At 37.8% G+C, this 12,629-nt stretch overlaps 1 long non-coding RNA gene across 1 annotated transcript in view; it reads right to left on the bottom strand.

Moving 5' to 3' along the window:
• The window catches only part of LOC309636613, a 657,692-nt gene that overhangs the window by 180,484 nt on the left and 464,579 nt on the right, over positions 1 to 12,629 (bottom strand). The window lies entirely within an intron of this gene.

The following is a 12,629-nucleotide window of genomic DNA, read 5'->3' as shown; positions in this document are numbered from 1 at the left end:
GGGTCACTTCTGTTACTTTCTTGTTTCCTTACTCTTATTTAACTATGACATAATAATGGTGTCAATGGTACATAGGAGGTACATATTAGGTTTCCATTGAAATAAATTCTTTTGAGACTCAATTGACAGCATTTGTTGTATGTAGTAAACTCTTCTTGGTAGAACATGGCAATATTGTTATGAGGAAAGTAACTAAATGAATTCCACTTAAGAAACTAGGCTCTAAAATCTCATAAAATGAGCTTGGAAGTGTAAATTGATATGAGTTTTTGGAGGGCAATTTTGCAATAGACATTCAATGGTTTAAAAATGAGTATAAATCCATAAAACTCTAAGAAAATAATAAGAAAAAGGATCTTATATGAGATGTTTATTTTAATATTACTTATTGAAATATAATACTAAACATTTTTGAAAAATGTCTAACTAGGGGATTTATGAAATATATTATAGCACATTTATATTATGGACCATAACGTGTCATTTAAAAATCCTATTGTATGACAATATTTAATTGCATAGGAAAATATATTATTTAGTAAAAACAGTTGGTTATCAAAAAGTATTTACTATATGGTTCCAATTTATAGTACATAATCAACCTCTATCTCCCTCTCTCTGATCTGACCCATTTTATCACTGTGGTATTAATAAGGTACCATTTCTTTTAATATTTAAATTATTTTCCAACACTAAATACTACCCAGTTCTCAGAAACTCTTTATCTCTCTTCAAAGCTGCACCTCACAAATGGCTATTGTCAGACATTTTTGCCTTTGAAAACACATGGCCTACATTATCTAACAAGTTTGTTTACTATCCCTCTCATCTATGTGTATGTTCTTTGAAGGCAGTTTCCTAGAAACTGTGTCCTTCCACTATTGTATGCCCAGGACTTAGCACAAAAGGAAATAAAAAATGTTTTTTCAATTAATAAATTAACACATAAATGAGGGAATGGATCCTTGGCCACTGCAACAGTGATTTCACTGCTGTTCTAGCAGTAGTTTCTAGGTATGGAAATGGCAACAGGAAAAGGAGGTTTATCATCCAGTGTTATAGTCAGTGATGGTTAACAAATGCCACCTAAATTAGCATAGGTTCCAGAGGCATTAAGTGTTCCTTCAGAATGAACCCTGCTACTCATTCAATGTTTTATTTAGCCTTGGGTATTCCTTGCCAAAATTCATTTGGTGTATTTAGCAGTTAGCTATTGCTGCTTAACAAACTACTTCAAAACTTAGTGGCTTAAAACAAACATCTACGATTTATCTCATGATAGGCCAAAGCAAGCCATACAGTGAAACCCAGAGGCAGTGTGAGGAGTTACCCAAGAGTTTTGATAGAGTCATAAACAAATTAGAGGTCAATACTTAATCATCAACCATAATCTTTTCTCTAGTCCTATTTTATGCCCCTTCCACATACAAATACATTCCCTCTCAAAACCCCCCAAAGTCCCATCTAATCATGGCATTAGGCTCCAGGTTGCTATAGCAGTTTTCTTGCCATTTTTTCCAACTTCTACCCACTGCTCAATCCCCAAACCAATGCCACCCATCTTGGTTTTTGTTATAGAAGGTCCTCACTCCTTAGTACAGTGTTAGTTTGTTTTTGCCATATCACAAACATCAAAAACTTAGTGATTAAAACATGTATTTAATTCATGATTCTCAGGGAGAGCCTTAATTCTGGCCTGGGATGGCTGATCTCTGCTGGGATTTCTCAAGCATCTGCAATGGGTTTGCAGGGCAGCTGGAAGCTGGGTGATCTAGGAGGGCTTCACTCCTCACAGTTGGTAGCTGTGCCACTTACCCCTCACCAGCCAGCAGGCTAGCCCAGGATCTCGCCCATGGTGGCAGTGACCTAAGAACAAGAGGGGACAAACCCCATGTGCAAGCTGCTTTTAAGTCTCTGCTTACTTCACATTTGTTATTGCCCATCGGCCAAAGCAAGTCACAGTCACATGGCCAAGTTCAGAACCAGCATGAGAGGGGACAACCCCAGGGAACGGATACCAGAAAGCATGAACAAAGTGGGGGCCATGACTTAAACAAATTACTACACCTGGTCTCCTGTTGTTATGTATCATCATTGTACATTCACTGTTGAAGCACTGTTTCTAAAGAATGACCACCAGGCCAGGCAGCTGAGTCAAAGGTAGTATCTCATTTCAGTCATGCATTTTGTAGAAACCAGTTTTTCTCCTTCCTGCCCAGTCCCAGTCTAAAGGGCCTTGCTCTGTACAAAGTCATCAATATAGACTACCTTATGGAGAGAATACTCTCTGGGGAGCTTGAGTATATTTTTCCAGCAGAAAGCTTTAGTCTGGATCATCTTAGTCTATGAGACTAGTTCTAATAATGCGAGATCTCAAAAAGCAAAAGGCCTAGATTTTAATTTCTTTCTTCCTAGGAGGAAGAAAATTTGACCCCTATGCAAATTTTCCCACCCATTGAACCTTCATTCTTAGTTACTGCTTCTTCTGCAAAAAGAATTTTAAGTTCTGAGAGGGCAGACAGCAGAAGCAAGAAGAACTACAATCCTGCAGCCTGTGGAACAAAAACCACATTCACAGAAAGATAGAGAAGTTGAAAAGGCAGAGGGCTATGTACCAGATGAAGGAACAAGATAAAACCCCAGAAAAACAACTAAATGAAGTGGAGATAGGCAACCTTCCAGAAAAAGGATTCAGAATAATGATAGTGAAGATGATCCAGGACCTCAGAAAAAGAATGGAAGCAAAGATCGAGAAGATGCAAGAAATGTTTAACGAACACCTAGAAGAATTAAAGAACAAACAAACAGAGATGAACAATACAATAACAGAAATGAAAACTACACTAGAAGGAATCAATAGCAGAATAACTGAGGCAGAAAAACGGATAAGTGACCTGGAAGACAGAATGGTGGAATTCACTGTTGGGGAGCAGAATAAAGAAAAAAGAATGAAAAGAAATGAGGACAGCCTAAGAGACCTCTGGGACAATATTAAACACAATAACATTTGCATTATAGGGGTCTCAGAAGGAGAAGAGAGAGAGAAAGGACCAGAGAAAATATTTGAAGAGATTATGGTTGAAAACTTCCCTAACATGGGAAAGGAAATAGCCACCCAAGTCCAGGAAGTGCAGAGAGTCCCAAGCAGGATAAACCCAAGGAGAAACACGCCAAGACACACAGTAATCAAACGGGCAAAAATTAAAGACAAAGAAAAATAATTAAAAGCAACTAGGGAAAAACAACAAATAACATACAAGAGAACTCCCATAAGGTTAACAGCTGATTTCTCAGCAGAAACTCTACAAGCCAGAAGGGAGTGGCATGATATATTTAAAGTGATGAAAGGGAATAACCTACAACCAAGATAACTCTACCCGGCAAGGATCTCATTCAGATTTGACGGAGAAATCAAAAGCTTTACAGACAAGCAAAAGCTAAGAGAATTCAGCACCACCAAACCAGCTCTACAACAAATGTTAAAGGAACTTCTCTAAATGGGAAACACAAGAGAAGAAAAGGACCTACACACACACAAAAAAAAACCCAAAACAATTAAGAAAATGGTAATAGGAACATACATATAGAGAATTACCTTAAACGTGAATGGATTAAATGCTCCAACCAAAGACACAGGGTCACTGAATGGATACAAAAATAAGACCCATATATATGTTGTCTACAAGAGACCCACTTCAGACGTAGGGACACATTCAGACTGAAAGTGAGGGGATGGAAAAAGGTATTCCATGCAAATGGAAATCAGAAGAAAGCTGGAGAAGCAATACTCATATCAGACAAAATAGATTTCAAAATAAAGAATGTTACAAGAGACAAGGAAGGACACTACATAATGATCAGGGGATCAATCCAAGAAGAAGATATAACAATTATAAATATATATGCACCCAACATAGGAGCACCTCAATACATAAGGCAACTGCTAACAGCTATAAAAGAGGAAATCGACAGTAACACAATAATAGTGGGGCACTTTAGCACCTCACTTACACCAATGGAGAGATCATCCAAAATGAAAATAAATAAGGAAACAGAAGCATTACATGACACAATAGAGCAGATAGCTTTAATTGATATTTATAGGACATTCCATCCAAAAACAGCAGATTACACTTTCTTCTCAAGTGTGCATGGAACATTCTCCAGGATAGATCACATCTTGGGTCACAAATCAAGCCTCAGTAAATTTAAGAAAATTGAAATCATATCAAGCATCTTTTCTGACCACAACACTTTGAGAATAGAAATCAATTACAGGGGAAAAAAACGTAAAAAACACAAACACATGGAGGCTAAACAATACATTACTAAATAACCAAGAGATCACTGAAGAAATCAAAGAGGAAATCAAAAAATACCTAGAGACAAATGGCAATGAAAAAACGACGATCCAAAACGTATGGGATGCAGCAAAAGCAGTTCTAAGAGGGAAGTTTATAGCTATACAAGCCTACCTCAAGAAACAAGAAAAATCTCAAATAAACAATTTAACCTTACACCTGAAGGAACTAGAGAAAGGAGAACAAACAAAACCCAAAGTTAGCAGAAGGAAAGAGATCATCAAGATCAGAGCAGAAATAAATGAAATAGAAACAAAAAAAAATAGCAAAGATCAATAAAACTAAAAGCTGGTTCTTTGAGAAGATAAACAAAATTGATAAACCATTAGCCAGACTCATCAAGGAAAAGAGGGAGAGGACTCAAATCAATAAAATTAGAAATGAAGAAGGAGAAGTTACAACAAACACCACAGAAATACAAAACATCCTAAGAGACTACTACAAGCAACTCTATGCCAATAAAATGGACAACCTGGAATAAATGCGCAAATTCTTAGAAAGGTATACCTTCCAAGAATGAACCAGGAAGAAATAGAAAATATGAACAGACCAATCACAAGGAATGAAATTGAAACTGTGATTAAAAATCTTCCAACAAACAAAAGTCCAGGACCAGATGGCTTCACAGGTGAATTCTATCAAACATTTAGAGAAGAGCTAACACCCATCCTTCTCAAACTCTTCCAAAAAAATGTGGAGGAAGGAACACTCCCAAACTCATTCTATGAGGCCACCATCACCCTGATACCAAAACCAGACAAAGACACTACAAACAAAGAAAATTACAGACCAATATCACTGATGAATATAGATGCAAAAATTCTCAACAAAATACTAGCAAACAGAATCCAACAACACATTGAAAGGATCATACACCATGATCAAGTGGGATTTATCCCAGGGATGCAAGGATTCTTCAACATATGCAAATCAATCAATGTGATACACCATATTAACAAATTGAAGAATAAAAACCATATGATCATCTCAATAGATGCAGAAAAAGCTTTTGACAAAATTCAACACCCATTTATGATAAAAACTTTCCAGAAAGTGGGCATAGAGGGATCCTACCTCAACGTAATAAATGCCATATACAATAAACCCACAGCAAACATCATTCTCAATGGTGCAAAACTGAAAGCATTTCCTCTGAGATCAGGAACAAGACAAGGATGTCCACTCTCACCACTATTATTCAACATAGTTTTGGAAGTCCTAGCCACGGCAATCAGAGAAGAAAAAGAAATAAAAGGAATACAAATTGGAAAAGAAGAAGTAAAACTGTCACTGTTTGCCGATGGCATGATACTATACATGGAGAATCATAAAGATGCCACCAGAAAACTACTAGAGCTAATCAATGAATTTGGTAAAGTTGCAAGATACAAAATTAATGCAGAGAAATCTCTTGCATTCCTATACACTAATGATGAAAAATCTGAAAGAGAAATTAAGGAAACACTCCCATTTACCATTGCAACAAAAAGAATAAAATACCTAGGAATAAACCTACCTAGGGAGACAAAACACCTGTATGCAGAAAACTATAAGACACTGATGAGAGAAATTAAAGATGATACCAACAGATGGAGAGATACACCATGTTCTTGGAATGGAAGAATCAATATTATGAAAATGACTATACTACCCAAAGCCATCTACAGATTCAATGCAATCCCTATCAAAATACCAATGGCATTTTTTACAGAACTAGAACAAAAAATCTTAAAATTTGTATGGAGACACAAAAGACCCCGAATAGCAAAAGCAGTCTTGAGGGGAAAAAACGGAGCTGGAGGAATCAGACTCCCTGACTTCAGACTATACTATGAAGCTACAGTAATCAAGACAATATGGTACTGGCACAAAAAAAAGAAACACAGATCAATGGAACAAGGTAGAAAGCCCAGAGATAAACCCACGCACCTATGGTCAACTAATCTATGACAAAGGAGGCAAGGATATACAATGGAGCAAAGACAGCCTTCAATAAGTGGTGCTGGGAAAACTGTACAGCTACATGTAAAAGAATGAAATTAGAACACTCCCTAATACCATACACAAAAATAAACTCAAAATGGATTTGAGACCTAAATGTAAGACCGGACACTATAAAACTCTTAGAGGAAAACATAGGAAGAACACTCTTTGACATAAATCACAGCAAGATTTTTTTGATCCACCTCCTAGAGAAATGGAAATAAAAACAAAAATAAACAAATGGGACCTAATGAAACTTCAAAGCTTTTGCACAGCAAAGGAAACCATAAACAAGATGAAAAGACAACCCTCAGAATGGGAGAAAATATTTGCAAATGAATCAACGGACGAAGGATTAATCTCCAAAATATAAAAACAGCTCATGCAGCTCAATATTAAAAAAACAAACAACCCAATCAAAAATGTGCAGAAGACTTAAGTAGACATTTCTCCAAAAAAGACATACAGATGGCCAAGAAGCACATGAAAAGCTGCTCAACATCACTAATTATTAGAGAAATGCAAATCAAAACTACAGTGAGCCATCACCTCACAACAGTTAGAATGGGCATCATCAAAAAATCTACAAACAACAAATGCTGGAGAGGGTGTGGAGAAAAGGGAACCCTCTTGCACTGTTGGTGGGAATGTAAATTGATACAGCCACTATGGAGAACAGTATGGAGGTCCCTTAAAAAACTAGAAATAGAATTACCATATGACCCAGCAATCCCACTACTGGGCATATACCCTGAGAAAACCATAATTCAAAAAGACACATGCACCCCAATGTTCATTGCAGCACTGTTTACAATAGCCAGGTTATGGAAGCAACCTAAATGCCCATCGACAGACGAATGGATAAAGAAGTTGTGGTACATATATACAATGGAATATTACTCAGTCATGAAAAGGAACGAAATTGGGTCATTTGTAGAGACGTGGATGGATCTAGAGACTGTCGTACAGAGTGAAGTAAGTCAGAAAGAGAAAAACAAATATTGTATATTAATGCATATTTGTGGAACCTAGAAAAATGGTACAGATGAACCGGTTTGCAGGGCAGAAATTGAGACACAGATGTAGAGAACAAACATATGGACACCAAGGGGGGAAAGTGGGGGTGGGGATGGTGGTGGGATGAATTGGGCGATTGGGATTGACATGTATACACTGATGTGTATAAAATTGGTGACTAATAAGAACCTGCTGTATAAAAAAATAAATAAAATTAAAAAAAAAAGAATTTTAAGTTCTGCTTCATCAGACACCTTGAAGTAATTAATTAGTTGCACACATATACCCCCCTCACACACACCCCACATACTCAAATTAAATATACATGAATATAAGTAGTGGTTATCATCCTACCTCAACACCAGGACTCACTAGAACTCAGGTAAAATACAGCTTGAATTTTCTCAGCAATCATACACATTAACCTACAAAAAGACAGCAGAGCTTAGTGGTTAGTAATATGGGCTCTAGAATCAGACTGCCTGGGTTGAGCCTTGGTTCTACCCTTTACTGGCTCTATGACCTTAGGCAAATTGAGCAACTGCTCTGTGCCTTAGTTTCCTCATTTGGAAAATGGTGATAATAGTAATGCCTTCCTCATGGAGCTGTTTTGAGGAACAACGAGGTGTTTGTAGAGCACTTGCAGCCAGTAGGTTCTCAATAACAAGAGCTACTATCATCAGTCATCTAACCAGGGACTAGGAAGGGTCCCAGGGTCTCAGCAGGGTAGGTGAGAGGTGACAGCAGATTTTCCTGCTGAGGTAAATAGCTGAGAAGCTCCTGTTTTCCTCAACACTGAGAAAAGTTTCCCAGTAGCTGCATTATTTTTCAGGACTTTGGAAAACCCATCCTGGGGCCTGAGGCCTGAGCCAGAAACTCAGCCCCTGCAGTTCTTTGCATTAGATCAAGGACACCTAGAGGCTGCAAAAGCAATGACAGAGGCTTCTCCTGTGTCCTTTCTGAAGTGCAGTTCATTTGCCTCACAGTGTTGCAAAGGCTTCAACATCTCCTTTCAGAAAATTCTCCTGTGGCAGGCAGAGAGTTAATGCCTGTTTATTTTATTTCACAAAACCTTATTCACTTACCATGTGCCATGCCCAGTTCCAACCATTTTACCAATATTAACTCATTCAGGCTTCATAATACCGCTATGGAGTAGGTTCAGTTGTTATCTCCATTTTATAGCTAGAAAACAGGGGCACAGGCAGGTCAAATAACCTGCCCAAGGTCAGTGAGTAGAGAGGCAGAGCCAGGACTCAAACCCAGGTATTCTGGGCCAGCGTGCTTCTCTGCTTTTAACTACTAACCTGTGCTGCCTTTCTCAGTGAAAGGCTTTTATTTATGAAGCAATTCCTATGTGTCTGCACCAGAGGGCTTGTGATCATTGTCTCATTTAATTCTTGCAAAAAGGGATTATTGTCCCCATTTTATAGATGTGGAAACTGAAGTTGATTACGATTCAGTGACTTGGCCAAGCTCCCAGAGGTGATTAGTAGCAGAGCAATGCTTACTCTATTAAGACCCATGGTATCTCACCTCCTAAGGAAGTATTTGATAATTTAAAAACCACTGTGATATATGCTCTTGCTTCAAGGGCAAAACATCACTATTCTCCCTACTTTTTCATGGATTTGATGAACTTAAGCTAAATTTAGTTTCCAGGAAATTTCATTTTATAAAAATATTAAGGTATTAGAATAGGAATATCATTCTACATTTATTATTCACTCATTCATTCATTCCACAAGTATTTGCTTAGTGCTTACTCTATGCCAGGCACCGCTTGTGTTTGATCAGATCAGTGTGCCAAAGACACAAAAATTGCAGAGCCCTTTTGTCTAATGGTGATTGTGAATGTGGCTCCTAAGACACATGCCTCTGGGTATCACAACCCTAGTTAATTCTTTCCCGACACATCTGTTTGTTGCTGTGCACTTATCCAGGACAGTCACTGGCTTCAGGCTCCTAAAGGGCCCATGTCAGATGGGGTGAGTAAAGTTTTCACTGGATTTGAAAAAGCTTTGGTTGATACCTGCTAGGAAGATTTACCTTGCCCACTCAGGCTACTATTCTGTATAAATCCCTATTCTGTAGCCAATTGCAAATTTCATAGGCATTTAAATTTGCTGTCCATTCCTGGAGAATAATTATAGCTATTTAATTGTATTCATAACTTAGCATACACCTGAAAAATATGCTGTGAAGTATCGGGGGGAACCTTTAATGTTGGTGTTCAATTTACAAACTGTCACATTTATAAAGCATCTTTAATCTTCTAGGGTCTGCTAGAATTTATTACAGCCTGCTTTGTGCTTTAAATATTAAAGATTCGGCAATACTTCAAAAGGTGATAATGCCTGATGCTCTGATGGCACTTAAACCTCACCATCTAAATATATTGAGGAATGTTCAGTGGCCCTGGCTTAATTAAACATGCATGTGTATTTTCAAATGCAATCTTTTTCTGCTTGTTAGGTTTTTGACAAACCTCCAAACAGGTCCAGGTGGAACAAAAGCATGTAAACAGGCTTGTGAATGAAGCTTAAAGTACTCAAATTAGCACCTTCCTTCAATTAACATGCAAACCTTGGAATCTCTGCAATTGATAATGCCACTGAATACTATTTGCAGCTGAACAGTGTGTCTTTGTCATTTCAGTTTTCTAAAATATGTCCAGTTTAATTATGTGAAAAGACATTGGTGACGGCTTTTTAGCCAATGAGATGGCATTTGTTCTCAGTAGCTTGCTCTTCTCTCTGGAACATGGCATACACCACAAGGCAGTGGCAGGCTCGAAATGTACCATTTGCTTTCATTATATAGCACTTAAAAGGTAGCCTTCTTCTAATTCAGTGTGCCATGTTAAAGCAACCAGAGTTCAATAAGCCCTGACACCAAATGACCTATGGCTGTGGATCCTTGAAAATTACTTAAGCAGCTTTCACAATTTAAAAAAAAAAAAAAAAAAACTGCATTAATGCAAAGTCATCTATATCATTTTTTAAAAAAAATATCTCTATTTGGCATTTGCCACATTTTGGATTTCTCTGAAAACCGTGTTTCAAAGAAATTGTGTTTTGTTCTTGAACATGTACATTTAAACGTTTGCAGTTGCAGTTGACGAAATGCTACTGGAATTTGAAAACTTGACTTTTTCTTTTCTTTTCTTTTTTTTTTTTTTTAAAAAAAAAAAAAACGACTTGCCCCTCTTTGGGAAGCTGTGTGCCAAAGAACCAGTGTCATAACCCCCCCTCCTCCCTCCTGCTGAGCTGATGTTGCATTGTTGCATATCCCAGCTACTCTGTGGGTTTTGTGAAGCTGTGTGTGAAGTCTCTACCTCATTGTAGTATATGCAGGCAAGACTGCACTCTCCTACAGATGTGTGGAGTAAGCTGTGGTGTAGTTTTTTTGGCACATAATAAACACGTTGCAGCAGAAAAAAAAAAAAAAGAAAAAAAAAAAAGAAATGGAATACACAAGAATTCCACAAGAAATGGAATACTAAGCTCAGATTTTCAACCTGAGAATTTCAGACATCTTTTCATAGAGCCATATAATATTGCCTAATATTAAAATCCCCAAATAAATAACACTTTGAATAGCTGGTCATCTATTTGGAAATATTACTTACTAAAGCGACCCAAATAGAGATTGGGAGTAGTTTGAAGAGGGAACAAGATGTTTTTACAGATGAGGAAAAAAAGACTGGATTTGAACAATTCAATCTGCTGTAGAATCAACATGTAACAATTGCTGGACTAGAACAAATGTGTAATAAAAATATATGTGGAGGCTTCCAATAAAAGTTCAATTATTGTGCTGTGATAGGTAAGCTTGTGCAAAAAAAATTTTAAATAAAAAAGGTCTGTGAAATCTGAGGCAGTATTAGAGCAATTTTCTAGGTGAGGAAGAGCTAGTGGGATATGACAGGTGAGGTATTGTTATTATAATACCTAAGGCAAAGCAGCAACCACACAAAATGATAGACAAATCTGAATTAATATGATATGATCGGCGAGGTGGCATTTGGATATAATCTTCCTGTATTGTGGAGAAGGCTGCATGCATATTATACAGCAAAGGAATTATATGGAAGGCTGTAGACAGAAGATTCAGTGGGAAGAAAGAAAATACGGGCAAGATTTCAGAAGCTATCTGGGCTTTGCTGGGTAAGGAGTACACTTGGAAATTGGATTTGTAAACAAATTAAAAGCTGAATTTTTTTCCTAAAGCAGCCTTCAATGGGTGTTGACAATAAACACTTAACCTTGGCAATTGCAGGCCTTTGAAATGAATAATTAGGGGAAAATGGGGGGGTGAAGGGGGGGAGCATATTTTAATTTTGCTTCCTTTTTGATAATCCAGAGTTAGTGCTTCTATCCTGGATCTGTGAGCCAAGTAGCCATTTTAGATCCCCAGATGGGAAAATGTTGCCTTCCCTGAGAATTTCAGCCATGTTTTGCTTTCTTGATCTATGATCACCACCTCTAATTAAAAGTCTTAATAGCATCCAGACCCTAACAGCACGAAGGAGAACACAGCCTACTGAAAGGGTGCATTTTATTAAGCGACAGAAACTCTCAGAAATTTGAGCCTGCAGAAACTGCCTGTGTGATCTTTAATGGCTTTTTAAAGATGACAAGAAAGGAAATGGGAAAGTAAAGCAATGGAAGGCAGAAATTCCCTGAAGGAGCATTCTGAAGTAAATCAGTGCAACTGAAAAAGTGAACTCCTAGGGCCTGGGGATATCTCCCAGGTTTTTCAGCTGGACACTTATGGCCTGTTGGGTCCCTGAACACCTCTGCTCTGGGCAGACTTTGACAGAGCAAGTCACAGAAAGATGAACGACAGCACCTGAAGTGCTGTTTGCGGGGCAGAAAATTGCTCCCTTTGCACGCTGGGCTGCCTTTGCTCTCTGTCACATGACTTATTACAGCCTCCCCATATAACAGTGCCATTTATGTATGTTAACTTGGCAAGCAGTAATGGTAGTCTTTGCCTCCTTTTTCACTGCTGCTTGGACAATTAAAAACAAAGGAAGGAAATGAGGTCAGCACTCGTAAAATCTAAGTCTATAGGTGACAGACACCCTGAGACCAAATAGCCTCAGATGCTGCTACATTGGAAGGAATCCACGAGCAAAAAAACATCCCTGCTTCCCAGGGCTTTTACTTAGATATTTATTTTTTCAGGTGAGAAGCTGATTTCAGGTTTTTTAAAAAAATCAACTGAAATAAGGCATAGCTTTTAAGGAGTGCGGAAATGCTG

This window comes from Balaenoptera physalus (genome assembly GCF_965194825.1).
Source record: "Balaenoptera physalus genome assembly, chromosome: 1".
Taxonomy (NCBI): domain Eukaryota; kingdom Metazoa; phylum Chordata; class Mammalia; order Artiodactyla; family Balaenopteridae; genus Balaenoptera; species Balaenoptera physalus.
The sequence above is the reverse complement of the archived record's forward strand: the minus strand, read 5'-3'. Positions and strand labels throughout refer to the sequence as shown.